The sequence below is a fragment of the Heterodontus francisci genome, unplaced genomic scaffold (genome assembly GCF_036365525.1).
Source record: "Heterodontus francisci isolate sHetFra1 unplaced genomic scaffold, sHetFra1.hap1 HAP1_SCAFFOLD_84, whole genome shotgun sequence".
NCBI lineage: Eukaryota > Metazoa > Chordata > Chondrichthyes > Heterodontiformes > Heterodontidae > Heterodontus > Heterodontus francisci.
This window is the reverse complement of record NW_027140330.1, coordinates 7,687,835-7,702,676: the sequence shown is the minus strand read 5'-3', so window position 1 is coordinate 7,702,676 and position 14,842 is coordinate 7,687,835.

Below are 14,842 nucleotides of genomic sequence, written 5' to 3'. Positions count from 1 at the left end.
AGGTGTGCACGGGGTTTCACAGAGGATCAGGATCCTGCCAGGTGTGTACGGGTTTTTCTCAATATATCAGGATCCTGCCAGGTGTGTACGGGGTTTCACAGAGGATCAGAAACCTGCAAGGTGTGTACGGGGTTTTCACAATATATCAGGATACTGCCAGGTGTGTATGGGGTTTCACAGTGCATCAGGATCCTGCCAGGTGTGTATGGGGTTTCACAGTGGATCAGGATCCTGCCAGGTGTGAATGGGGTTTCACAGTGTATCAGGATCCTGCCACGTGTGTATGGGGGTTTCACAGTGGATCAGGATCCTGCCAGGTGTCAATGGTGTTTAACTGTGCATCAGGAAACTGCCAGGTGTGTGAGGGGTTTTCACAGTGTATCAGGCTACTGCCAGGTGTGGACGGGAGTTTCACAGATTATCAGGATCCTGCCAGGTGTATATGGGGGTTTCACAGTTCATCAGGATCCTGCCAGGTGTGCACGGGTTTTTCACAATATATCAGGAGCCTGCCAGGTGTGCACGGGGTTTCACAGAGGATCAGGATCCTGCAAGGTGTGTACGGGGTTTTCACATTATATCAGAATCCTGCCAGGTGTGTACGGGGGTTTCACAGATGATCAGGATCCTGCCAGGTGTTTATGGGGTTTCACAGTGCATCAGCATCCTGCCAGGTGTGTATGGGGTTTCACAGTGCATCAGGATCCTGCCAGGTTTGTGTGGGGTTTCACAGTGTATCAGGATCCTGCCAGGTGTGTATGGGTGTTTCACAGTGGATCGGGATCCTGCCAGGTGTTTATGGGGTTTCACAGTGCATCAGGATCCTGCCAGGTGTGTATGGGGTGTCACAGTGGATCAGGATCCTGCCAGGTGTGTCTGGGAGTTTCACAGTGGATCAGGATCTTGCCAGGTGTGTATGGGGTTTCACAGTGTGTCAGGATCCTGCCAGATGTGAATGGGGATTCACCGTGCATCAGGACACTGCCAGGTGTGCATGGGGTTTCACAGTGCTTCATGATCCTGCCAGGTGTGTATGGGGTTTCACAGTTAGCAGGATCTTGTCAGGTGTGTATGGGGGTTTCACAGTTTATCAGGTTCCTGCCAGGTGTGTATGTGGTTTTCACAGTGGATCAGGATCCTGCCAGGTGTGCATGGGATTTTCACAGTGTATCAGGATCTGCAAGGTGTGTATGGGGTTTTCACTGTGCACCAGGATCCTGCCAGATGTGTCTGGGGTTTCACAGTGAATCAGGATACTTCCAGGTGTGTATGGGGGTTTCACAGTGGATCAGGATCCTGCCAGATGTGTCTGAGGTTTCACAGTGTATCAGGATTCTGCCGGATGAGAATGGGGTTTTCACAGTGTATCAGAATCCTGCCTGTTGTGTATGGGGTTTCACATTGTATCGGGATCCTGCCAGGTGTGTTTGGGGTTTTCACAGTGGATCAGGATCCTGCCAGGTGTGCATGGGGGTTTCACAGTGTATCAGGATCCTTCCAGGTGTGTATGGGGTTTTCACAGTGTCTCACGATCCTGCCAGGTGTTTATGGGGGTTTCACAGTGGATCAGGATCCTGCCAGGTGTGTATGGGGTTTCACAGTGCATCAGGATCCTTCCAGGTGTGCATGCGGTTTTCACAGTGTATCAGGATCCTGCCAGGTGTTTATGGGGTTTCACAATGCATCAGCATCCTGCCAGGTGTGCATGGGGTTTCACAGTGCATCAGGATCCTGCCAGGTTTGTATGGGGTTTCACAGTGTATCAGGTTCCTGCCAGGTGTGTATGGGGGTTTCACAGCGGATCAGGACCCTTCCAGGAGTTTATGGGGTTTCGCAGTGCATCAGGATCCTGCCAGATGTGTATGGGGTTTCACAGTGCAGCAGGATCCTGCCAGGTGTGTACGGGTTTTTCACATTATCTCAGAATCCTGCCAGGTGTGTACGGGGCTTCACAGAGGATCAGGATCCTGCAAGGTGTGTACTGGGTTTTCGCAATATATCAGGATCATGCCGTGTGTGTATGGGGGTTTCACCTTTTCTCAGGTTCCTGCCAGGTGTGTATGGGGGCTTCACAGTCTATCAGGATCCTGCCACGTGTGTATGGGGCTTTCACAGTTTATCAGGATCCTGCCAGGTGTGTATGGGGTTTTCACAGTGGATCAGGATCCTGCCAGGTGTGTATGGGGTTTTCACAGTTTATCAGGATCCTGCCAGGTGTGATTGGGGTTTCACAGTGTATCAGGATCCTGCCAGGTGTGCATGGGGGTTTCCCCGTGGATCAGGATCCTGCCATGTGTGTATGGGTTTTCACAGTGTATCAGGATCCTGCCACGTGTGTATCGGGGTTTCACAGTGGATCCACATCCTGCCAGGTGTGTATGGGGTTTCACATTGTGCCAGGATCCTTCCAGGTGTGCATGGGGTTTCACAGTGTATCAGGATCCTGCCAGATGTGAATGGGGTTTCACTGTGCATCAGGAACCTACCAGGTGTGTACGGGGTTTTCACAGATTATCAGGCTCCTGCCAGGTGTGTACGGGGGTTTCACAGTTCATCAGGATCCTGCCAGGTGTGTATGGGGTTTTCACATTGGATCAGGATCCTGCCAGGTGTGAACGGGGTTTCACGGAGGGTCAGGATCGTTCCAGGTACGTACGGGGATTTCACAATATATTAGGATCCTGCCAGGTGTGTACGGAGTTTCAGAGAGGATAAGGATCCTGCCAGATGTGAACGGAGTTTTCACAATATATCAGGATCCTGCCAGGTGTGTATGGGGGTTTCACCGTTTATCAGGATCATGCCAGGTGTGTATGGGGGTTTCACAGTTTAGCAGCATCCTGTCAGGTGTGTATGGGGGTTTCACAGTTTATCAGGTGCCTGTCCCGTGTGTATATGGTTTTCACAGTGGATCAGGATCCTGCCAGGTGTGTATGGGGTTTTCACAGTGTATCAGGATCTGCAAGGTGTGTATGGGGTTTCACAGTGCACCAGGATCCTGCCAGATTTGTCTGGGGTTTCACAGTGAATCAGGATCCTGCCAGGTGTGTGTGGGGGTTTCACAGTGGATCAGGATCCTGCCAGGTGTGTCTGGGGTTTCACAGTGTATCAGGATCCTGCCGGATGTGAATGGGGTGTTCACAGTGAATCAGGATCCTGCCAGTTGTGTATGGGGTTTCACATTGTATCGGCATCCTGCCAGGTGTGTTTGGGGTTTTCACAGTGGATCAGGATCCTGCCAGATGTGCATGGGGGTTTCACAGTGTATCAGGATCTTTCCAGTTGTGTATGGGGTTTTCACAGTGTATCAGGATCCTGCAAGGTGTTTATGTGGTTTCACAGTTCATCAGCATCCTGCCAGGAGTGTATGGGGTTTCAGAGTGCATCAGGATCCTGCCAGGTGTGTATGGGGGTTTCACAGTGGATCAGCATCCTGCCAGGTGTGTATGGGGTTTCACAATGCATCAGGATCCTGCCAGGTGTGCATGGGGTTTCACAGTGTATCAGGATCCTGCCAGGGTTGTATGGGGGTTTCACAGTGGATCAGGATCCTGCCAGGTGTGTTTGGGGTTTCACAGTGTATCAGGAACCTGCCAGGTGTGTATGGGATTTTCACAGTGTATCAGGATCCTGCCAGATGTCAATGGTGTTTAACTGTGCATCAGGAAACTGCCAGGTGTGTGAGGGGTTTTCACAGTGTATCAGGCTACTGCCAGGTGTGTATGGGAGTTTCACAGATTATCAGGATCCTGCCAGGTGTATATGGGGGCTTCACAGTTCATCAGGATCCTGCCAGGTGTGCACGGGGTTTCACAGAGGATCAGGATCCTGCCAGGTGTGTACGGGTTTTTCGCAATATATCAGGAGCCTGCCAGGTGTGTACGGGGTTTCACAGACGATCAGGAACCTGCAAGGTGTGTCCGGGGTTTTCACAATATATCAGGATACTGCCAGGTGTTTATGGGGTTTCACAGTGCATCAGGATCCTGCCAGGTGTTTATGGGGTTTCACAGTGTATCAAGATCCTGCCAGGTGTGTATGGGGGTTTCACAGTGGATCAGGATCCTGCCAGGTGTGTATGGGGTTTCACAGTGTATCAGGTTCCTGCCAGATGTGTATGGGGTTTCACAGTGTATCAGGATCCTGCCACGTGTGTACGGGGTTTTCACAGTTTATCAGGATCCTGCCAGGTGTGTATGGGGTTTCACAGTGTATCAGGATCCTGCCACGTGTGTATGGGATTTTCACAGTGGATCAGGATCCTGCCAGGTGTCAATGGTGTTTAACTGTGCATCAGGAAACTGCCAGGTGTGTGAGGGGTTTTCACAGTGTATCAGGCTACTGCCAGGTGTGGACGGGAGTTTCACAGATTATCAGGATCCTGCCAGGTGTATATGGGGGTTTCACAGTTCATCAGGATCCTGCCAGGTGTGCACGGGGTTTCACAGAGGATCAGGAACCTGCCAGGTGTGTATGGGGTTTCACAGAGGATCAGGATCCTGCAAGGTGTGTACGGGGTTTTCACATTATATCAGAATCCTGCCAGGCGTGTACGGGGGTTTCACAGATGATCAGGATCCTGCCAGGTGTTTATGGGGTTTCACAGTGCATCAGCATCCTGCCAGGTGTGTATGGGGTATCACAGTGCATCAGGATCCTGCCAGGTTTGTGTGGGGTTTCACAGTGTATCAGGATCCTGCCAGGTGTGTATGGGGGTTTCACAGTGGATCGGGATCCTGCCAGGTGTTTATGGGGTTTCACAGTGCATCAGGATCCTGCCAGGTGTGTATGGGGTGTCACAGTGGATCAGGATCCTGCCAGGTGTGTCTGGGAGTTTCACAGTGGATCAGGATCTTGCCAGGTGTGTATGGGGTTTCACAGTGTGTCAGGATCCTGCCAGATGTGAATGGGGATTCACCGTGCATCAGGAAACTGCCAGGTGGGCATGGGGTTTCACAGTGCTTCATGATCCTGCCAGGTGTGTATGGGGTTTCACAGTTTAGCAGGATCCTGTCAGGTGTGTATGGGGGTTTCACTGTTTATCAGGTTCCTGCCAGGTGTGTATGTGGTTTTCACAGTGGATCAGGATCCTGCCAGGTGTGTATGGGGTTTCACAGTGCATCAGGATACTTCCAGGTGTGCATGCGGTTTTCACAGTGTATCAGGATCCTGCCAGGTGTTTATGGGGTTTCACAATGCATCAGCATCCTGCCAGGTGTGTATGGGGTTTCACAGTGCATCAGGATCCTGCCAGGTTTGTATGGGGTTTCACAGTGTATCAGGTTCCTGCCAGGTGTGTATGGGGGTTTCACAGCGGATCAGGACCCTGCCAGGAGTTTATGGGGTTTCACAGTGCATGAGGATCCTGCCAGATGTGTATGGGGTTTCACAGTGTAGCAGGATCCTGCCAGGTGTGTACGGGTTTTTCACATTATCTCAGAATCCTGCCAGGTGTGTACGGGGCTTCACAGAGGATCAGGATCCTGCAAGGTGTGTACGGGGTTTTCGCAATATATCAGGATCATGCCGGGTGTGTATGGGGGTTTCACCTTTTCTCAGGTTCCTGCCAGGTGTGTATGGGGGCTTCACAGTCTATCAGGATCCTGCCACGTGTGTATGGGGCTTTCACAGTTTATCAGGATCCTGCCAGGTGTGTATGGGGTTTTCACAGTGGATCAGGATCCTGCCAGGTGTGTATGGGGTTTTCACAGTTTATCAGGATCCTGCCAGGTGTGATTGGGGTTTCACAGTATATCAGGATCCTGCCAGGTGTGCATGGGGGTTTCCCGGTGGATCAGGATCCTGCCATGTGTGTATGGGTTTTCACAGTGTATCAGGATCCTGCCACGTGTGTATCGGGGTTTCACAGTGGATCCACATCCTGCCAGGTGTGTATGGGGTTTCACATTGTGCCAGGATCGTTCCAGGTGTGCATGGGGTTTCACAGTGTATCAGGATCCTGCCAGATGTGAATGGGGTTTCACTGTGCATCATGCACCTACCAGGTGTGTACGGGGTTTTCACAGATTATCAGGCTCCTGCCAGGTGTGTACGGGGGTTTCACAGTTCATCAGGATCCTGCCAGGTGTGTATGGGGTTTTCACAGTGGATCAGGATCCTGCCAGGTGTGAACGGGGTTTCACAGAGGGTCAGGATCGTTCCAGGTACGTACGGGGATTTCACAATATATTAGGATCCTGCCAGGTGTGTACGGAGTTTCAGAGAGGATCAGGATCCTGCCAGATGTGAACGGAGTTTTCACAATATATCAGGATCCTGCCAGGTGTGTATGGGGGTTTGACCGTTTATCAGGATCATGCCAGGTGTGTATGGGGGTTTCACAGTTTAGCAGCATCCTGTCAGGTGTGTATGGGGGTTTCACAGTTTATCAGGTGCCTGCCCCGTGTGTATGTGGTTTTCACAGTGGATCAGGATCCTGCCAGGTGTGTATGGGGTTTTCACAGTGTATCAGGATCCTTCCAGGTGTGTGTGGGGTTTCACAGTGCACCAGGATCCTGCCAGATTTGTCTGGGGTTTCACAGTGAATCAGGATCCTTCCAGGTGTGTGTGGGGGTTTCACAGTGGATCAGGATCCTGCCCCGTGTGTCTGGGGTTTCACAGCGTATCAGGATCCTGCCGGATGTGAATGGGGTGTTCACAGTGTATCAGGATCCTGCCAGTTGTGTATGGGGTTTCACATTGTATCGGTATCCTGCCAGGTGTGCATGGGGGTTTCACAGTGTATCAGGATCTTTCCAGGTGTGTATGGGGTTTTCACAGTGTATCAGGATCCTGCAAGGTGTTTATGTGGTTTCACAGTTCATCAGCATCCTGCCAGGTGTGTATGGGGTTTCACAGTGCATCAGGATCCTGCCAGGTGTGTATGGGGGTTTCACAGCGGATCAGGATCCTGCCAGGTGAGTATGGGGTTTCACAGTGCATCAGGATCCTGCCAGGTGTGCATGGGGTTTCACAGTGTATCAGGATCCTGCCAGGTGTGTTTGGGGTTTCACAGTGTATCAGGAACCTGCCAGGTGTGTATGGGATATTCACAGTGTATCAGGATCCTGCCAGATGTCAATGGTGTTTAACTGTGCATCAGGAAACTGCCAGGTGTGTGAGGGGGCTTCACAGTTCATCAGGATCCTGCCAGGTGTGCACGGGGTTTCGCAGAGGATCAGGTTGCTGCCAGGTGTGTACGGGTTTTTCGCAATATATCAGGAGCCTGCCAGGTGTGTACGGGGTTTCACAGACGATCAGGAACCTACAAGGTGTGTCCGGGGTTTTCACAATATATCAGGATACTGCCAGGTGTGTATGGGGTTTCACAGTGCATCAGGATCCTGCCAGGTGTTTATGGGGTTTCACAGTGTATCAAGATCCTGCCATGTGTGTATGGGGGTTTCACAGTGGATCAGGATCCTGCCAGGTGTGTATGGGGTTTCACAGTGTATCAGGTTCCTGCCAGGTGTGTATGGGGTTTCACAGTGAATCAGGATCCTGCCACGTGTGTACGGGGTTTTCACAGTTTATCAGGATCCTGCCAGGTGTGTCTGGGGTTTCACAGTGTATCAGGATCCTGCCACGTGTGTATGGGGGTTTCACAGTGGATCAGGATCCTGCCAGGTGTCAATGGTGTTTAACTGTGCATCAGGAAACTGCCAGGTGTGTGAGGGGTTTTCACAGTGTATCAGGCTACTGCCAGGTGTGGACGGGAGTTTCACAGATTATCAGGATCCTGCCAGGTGTATATGGGGGTTTCACAGTTCATCAGGATCCTGCCAAGTGTGCACGGGGTATCTCAGAGGATCAGGAACCTGCCAGGTGTGTATGGGGTTTCACAGAGGATCAGGATCCTGCAAGGTGTGTACGGGGTTTTCACATTATATCAGAATCCTGCCAGGCGTGTACGGGGGTTTCACAGATGATCAGGATCCTGCCAGGTGTTTATGGGGTTTCACAGTGCATCAGCATCCTGCCAGGTGTGTATGGGGTTTCACAGTGCATCAGGATCCTGCCAGGTTTGTGTGGGGTTTCACAGTGTATCAGGTTCCTGCCAGGTGTGTATGGGGGTTTCACAGTGGATCGGGATCCTGCCAGGTGTTTATGGGGTTTCACAGTGCATCAGGATCCTGCCAGGTGTGTATGGGGTGTCACAGTGGATCAGGATCCTGCCAGGTGTGTCTGGGAGTTTCACAGTGGATCAGGATCTTGCCAGGTGTGTATGGGGTTTCACAGTGTGTCAGGATCCTGCCAGATGTGAATGGGGATTCACCGTGCATCAGGAAACTGCCAGGTGTGCATGGGGTTTCACAGTGCTTCATGATCCTGCCAGGTGTGTATGGGGTTTCACAGTTTAGCAGGATCCTGTCAGGTGTGTATGGGGGTTTCACAGTTTATCAGGTTCCTGCCAGGTGTGTAAGTGGTTTTCACAGTGGATCAGGATCCTGCCAGGTGTGTATGGGGTTTTCACAGTGTATCAGGATCTGCAAGGTGTGTATGGGGTTTTCACAGTGCACCAGGATCCTGCCAGATGTGTCTGGTGTTTCACAGTGAATCAGGATACTTCCAGGTGTGTATGGGGGTTTCACAGTGGATCAGGATCCTGCCAGGTGTGTCTGGGGTTTCACAGTGTATCAGGATCCTGCCGGATGAGAATGGGGTTTTCACAGTGTATCAGGATCCTGCCAGTTTTGTATGGAGTTTCACATTGTATCGGGATCCTGCCAGGTGTGTTTGGGGTTTTCACAGTGGATCAGGATCCTGCCAGGTGTGCATGGGGGTTGCACAGTGTATCAGGATCCTTCCAGGTGTGTATGGGGTTTTCACAGTGTCTCACGATCCTGCCAGGTGTTTATGCGGGTTTCACAGTGGATCAGGATCCTGCCAGGTGTGTATGGGGTTTCACAGTGCATCAGGATCCTTCCAGGTGTGCATGGGGTTTTCACAGTGTATCAGGATCCTGCCAAGTGTTTATGGGGTTTCACAATGCATCAGCATCCTGCCAGGTGTGTATGGGGTTTCACAGTGCATCAGAATCCTGCCAGGTTTGTATGGGGTTTCACAGTGTATCAGGTTCCTGCCAGGTGTGTATGGGGGTTTCACAGCGGATCAGGACCCTGCCAGGTGTTTATGGGGTTTCACAGTGCATCAGGATCCTGCCAGGTGTGTATGGGGTGTCGCAGTGTATCAGGATCCTGCCAGGTGTGTACGGGTTTTTCACATTATCTCAGAATCCTGCCAGGTGTGTACGGGGTTTCACAGAGGATCAGGATCCTGTAAGGTGTGTACGGGGTTTTCACAATATATCAGGATCCTGCCAGGTGTGTATGGGGGTTTCACCGTTTCTCAGGTTCCTGCCTGGTGTGGTTGGGGGCTTCACAGTCTATCAGGATCCTGCCACGTGTGTATGGGGGTTTCACAGTTTATCAGGATCCTGCCAGGTGTGTATGGGGTTTTCACAGTGGATCAGTATCCTGCCAGGTGTGTATGGGGTTTTCCCAGTTTATCAGGATCCTGCCAGGTGTGATTGGGGTTTCACAGTGTATCAGGATCCTGCCAGGTGTGCATGGGGGTTTCCCAGTGGATCAGGATCCTGCCATGTGTGTATGGGTTTTCACAGTGTATCAGGATCCTGCCACGTGTGTATCGGGGTTTCACAGTGGATCCACATCCTGCCAGGTGTGTATGGGGTTTCACATTGTGTCAGGATCCTTCCATGTGTGCATGGGGTTTCACAGTGTATCAGGATCCTGCCAGATGTGAATGGGGTTTCACTGTGCATCAGGAACCTACCAGGTGTGTACGGGGTTATCACAGATTATCAGGCTCCTGCCAGGTGTGTACGGGGGTTTCACAGATTCTCAGGATCCTGCCAGGTGTGTATGGGGGTTTCATAGTTCATCAGGATCCTGCCAGGTACGTACGGGGATTTCACAATATATTAGGATCCTGCCAGGTGTGTACGGAGTTTCAGAGAGGATCAGGATCCTGCCAGGTGTGAACGGAGTTTTCACAATATATCAGGATCCTGCCAGGTGTGTATGGGGGTTTCACCGTTTATCAGGATCATGCCAGGTGGGTATGGGGGTTTCACAGTTTAGCAGCATCCTGTCAGGTGTGTATGGGGGTTTCACAGTTTATCAGGTTCCTGCCAGGTGTGTATGTGGTTTTCACAGTGGATCAGGATCCTGCCAGGTGTGTATGGGGTTTTCACATTGTATCAGGATCTGCAAGGAGTGTATGGGGTTTCACAGTGCACCAGGATCCTGCCAGATTTGTCTGGGGTTTCACAGTGAATCAGGATCCTTCCAGGTGTGTGGGGGTTTCACAGTTTATCAGGATCCTGCCAGGTGTGTATGGGGTTTCACAGTGTATCAGGATCCTGCCACGTGTGTATGGGGGTTTCACAGTGGATCAGGATTCTGCCAGGTGTCAATGGTGTTTAACTGTGCATCAGGAAACTGCCAGGTGTGTGAGGGGATTTCACAGTGTATCAGGCTACTGCCAGGTGTGTACGGGAGTTTCACAGATTATCAGGATCCTGCCAGGTGTATATGGGGGTTTCACAGTTCATCAGGATCCTGCCAGGTGTGCACGGGGTTTCACAGAGGATCAGGAACCTGCCAGGTGTGTATGGGGTTTCACAGAGGATCAGGATCCTGCAAGGTGTGTACGGGGTTTTCACATTATATCAGAATCCTGCCAGGCGTGTACGGGGGTTTCACAGATGATCAGGATCCTGCCAGGTGTTTATGGGGTTTCACAGTGCATCAGCATCCTGCCAGGTGTGTATGGGGTTTCACAGTGCATCAGGATCCTGCCAGGTTTGTGTGGGGTTTCACAGTGTATCAGGATCCTGCCAGGTGTGTATGGGGGTTTCACAGTGGATCGGGATCCTGCCAGGTGTTTATGGGGTTTCACAGTGCATCAGGATCCTGCCAGGTGTGTATGGGGTGTCACAGTGGATCAGGATCCTGCCAGGTGTGTCTGGGAGTTTCACAGTGGATCAGGATCTTGCCAGGTGCGTATGGGGTTTCAGAGTGTGTCAGGATCCTGCCAGATGTGAATGGGGATTCACCGTGCTTCAGGAAACTGCCAGGTGTGCATGGGGTTTCACAGTGCTTCATGATCCTGCCAGGTGTGTATGGGGTTTCACAGTTTATCAGGATCCTGTCAGGTGTGTATTGGGGTTTCACAGTTTATCAGGATCTGCAAGGTGTGTATGGGGTTTTCACAGTGCACCAGGATCCTGCCAGATGTGTCTGGGGTTTCACAGTGAATCAGGATACTTCCAGGTGTGTATGGGGGTTTCACAGTGGATCAGGATCCTGCCGGATGAGAATGGGGTTTTCACAGTGTATCAGGATCCTGCCAGTTGTGTCTGGGGTTTCACATTGTATCGGGATCCTGCCAGGTGTGTTTCGGGTTTTCACAGTGGATCAGGATCCTGCCAGGTGTGCATGGGGGTTTCACAGTGTATCAGGATCCTTCCAGGTGTGTATGGGGTTTTCACAGTGTCTCACGATCCTGCCAGGTGTTTATGGGGGTTTCACAGTGGATCCGGATCCTGCCAGGTGTGTATGGGGTTTCACAGTGCATCAGGATCCTTCCAGGTATGCATGGGGTTTTCATAGTGTATCAGGATCCTGCCAAGTGTTTATGGGGTTTCACAATGCATCAGCATCCTGCCAGGTGTGTATGGGGTTTCACAGTGCATCAGGACCCTGCCAGGTTTGTATGGGGTTTCACAGTGTATCAGGTTCCTGCCAGGTGTGTATGGGGGTTTCACAGCGGATCAGGACCCTGCCAGGTGTTTATGGGGCTTCACAGTGTATCAGGATCCTGCCAGGTGTGTACGGGTTTTTCACATTCTCTCAAAATCCTGCCAGGTGTGTACGGGGTTTCACAGAGGATCAGGATCCTGCAAGGTGGGTACGGGGCTTTCACAATATATCAGGATCCTGCCAGGTGTGTATGGGGGTTTCAACGTTTCTCAGGTTCCTGCCAGGTGTGTATGGGGGCTTCACAGTCTATCAGGATCCTGCCACGTGTGTATGGGGGTTTCACAGTTTATCAGGATCCTGCCAGGTGTGTATGGGGTTTTCACAGTGGATCGGGATCCTGCCAGGTGTGTATGGGGTTTTCACAGTTAATCAGGATCCTGCCAGGTGTGATTGGGGTTTCACAGTGTATCAGCATCCTGCCAGGTGTGTCTGGGGTTTCACAGTGTATCAGGATCCTGCCGGATGAGAATGGGGTTTTCACAGTGTATCAGGATCCTGCCAGTTGTGTCTGGGGTTTCACATTGTATCGGGATCCTGCCAGGTGTGTTTGGGGTTTTCACAGTGGATCAGGATCCTGCCAGGTGTGCATGGGGGTTTCACAGTGTATCAGGATCCTTCCAGGTGTGTATGGGGTTTTCACAGTGTCTCACGATCCTGCCAGGTGTTTATGGGGGTTTCACAGTGGATCCGAATCCTGCCAGGTGTGTATGGGGTTTCACAGTGCATCAGGATCCTTGCAGGTATGCATGGGGTTTTCATAGTGTATCAGGATCCTGCCAAGTGTTTATGGGGTTTCACAATGCATCAGCATCCTGCCAGGTGTGTATGGGGTTTCACAGTGCATCAGGATCCTGCCAGGTTTGTATGGGGTTTCACAGTGTATCAGGTTCCTGCCAGGTGTGTATGGGGGTTTCACAGCGGATCTGGACCCTGCCAGGTGTTTATGGGGTTTCACAGTGCATCAGGATCCTGCCAGGTGTGTATGGGGCTTCACAGTGTATCAGGATCCTGCCAGGTGTGTACGGGTTTTTCACATTATCTCAGAATCCTGCCAGGTGTGTACTTGGTTTCACAGAGGATCAGGATCCTGCAAGGTGGGTACGGGGTTTTCACAATATATCAGGATCCTGCCAGGTGTGTATGGGGGTTTCACCGTTTCTCAGGTTCCTGCCAGGTGTGTATGGGGGCTTCACAGTCTATCAGGATCCTGCCACGTGTGTATGGGGTTTTCACAGTTTATCAGGATCCTGCCAGGTGTGATTGGGGTTTCACAGTGTATCAGGATCCTGCCAGGTGTGCATGGGGGTTTCCCAGTGGATCAGGATCATGCCATGTGTGTATGGGTTTTCACAGTGTATCAGGATCCTGCCACGTGTGCATCGGGGTTTCACAGTGGATCCACATCCTGCCAGGTGTGTATGGGGATTCACATTGTGTCAGGATCCTTCCATGTGTGCATGGGGTTTCACAGTGTATCAGGATCCTGCCAGAAGTGAATGGGGTTTCACTGTGCATCAGGAACCTACCAGGTGTGTCCGAGGTTTTCACAGATTATCAGGCTCCTGCCAGGTGTGTATGGGGGTTTCACTGTGGATCAGGATTCTCCCAGTTGTGTACGGGGGTTTCACAGATTATCAGTATCCTGCCAGGTGTGTATGGGTGTTTCACAGTTCATCAGGATCCTGCCAGGTGTGTATGGGGTTTCACTGTGTCTCAGGATCCTGCCAGGTGTGTACGGGTTTTTCACATTATCTCAGAATCCTGCCAGGTGTGTACGGGGTTTCACAGAGGATCAGGATCCTGCAAGGTGGGTACGGGGTTTTCACAATATATCAGGATCCTGCCAGGTGTGTATGGGGGTTTCACCGTTTCTCAGGTTCCTGCCAGGTGTGTATGGGGGCTTCACAGTCTATCAGGATCCTGCCACGTGTGTATGGGGGTTTCACAGTTTATCAGGATCCAGCCAGGTGTGTATGGGGTTTTCACAGTGGATCGGGATCCTGCCAGGTGTGTATGGGGTTTTCACAGTTTATCAGGATCCTGCCAGGTGTGAATGGGGTTTCACAGTGCATCAGGATCCTGCCAGGTGTGTATGGGGTTTCACAGTGCATCAGGATCCTGCCAGGTTTGTGTGGGGTTTCACAGTGTATCAGGATCCTGCCAGGTGTGTATGGGGGTTTCACAGTGGATCGGGATCCTGCCAGGTGTTTATGGGGTTTCACAGTGCATCAGGATCCTGCCAGGTGTGTCTGGGAGTTTCACAGTGGATCAGGATCTTGCCAGGTGCGTATGGGGTTTCAGAGTGTGTCAGGATCCTGCCAGATGTGAATGGGGATTCACCGTACTTCAGGAAACTGCCAGGTGTGTATGGGGTTTCACAGTGCTTCATGATCCTGCCAGGTGTGTATGGGGTTTCACAGTTTATCAGGATCCTGTCAGGTGTGTATTGGGGTTTCACAGTGTATCAGGATCTGCAAGGTGTGTATGGGGTTTTCACAGTGCACCAGGATCCTGCCAGATGTATCTGGGGTTTCACAGTGAATCAGGATACTTCCAGGTGTGTATGGGGGTTTCACAGTGGATCAGGATCCTGCCGGATGAGAATGGGGTTTTCACAGTGTATCAGGATCCTGCCAGTTGTGTCTGGGGTTTCACATGGTATCGGGATCCTGCCAGGTGTGTTTGGGGTTTTCACAGTGGATCAGGATCCTGCCAGGCGTGCATGGGGGTTTCACAGTGTATCAGGATCCTTCCAGGTGTGTATGGGGTTTTCACAGTGTCTCACGATCCTGCCAGGTGTTTATGGGGGTTTCACAGTGGATCCGGATCCTGCCAGGTGTGTATGGGGTTTCACAGTGCATCAGGATCCTTCCAGGTATGCATGGGGTTTTCATAGTGTATCAGGAGCCTGCCAAGTGTTTATGGGGTTTCACAATGCATCAGCATCCTGCCAGGTGTGTATGGGGTTTCACAGTGCATCAGGATCCTGCCAGGTTTGTATGGGGTTTCACAGTGTATCAGGTTCCTGCCAGGTGTGTATGGGGGTTTCACAGCGG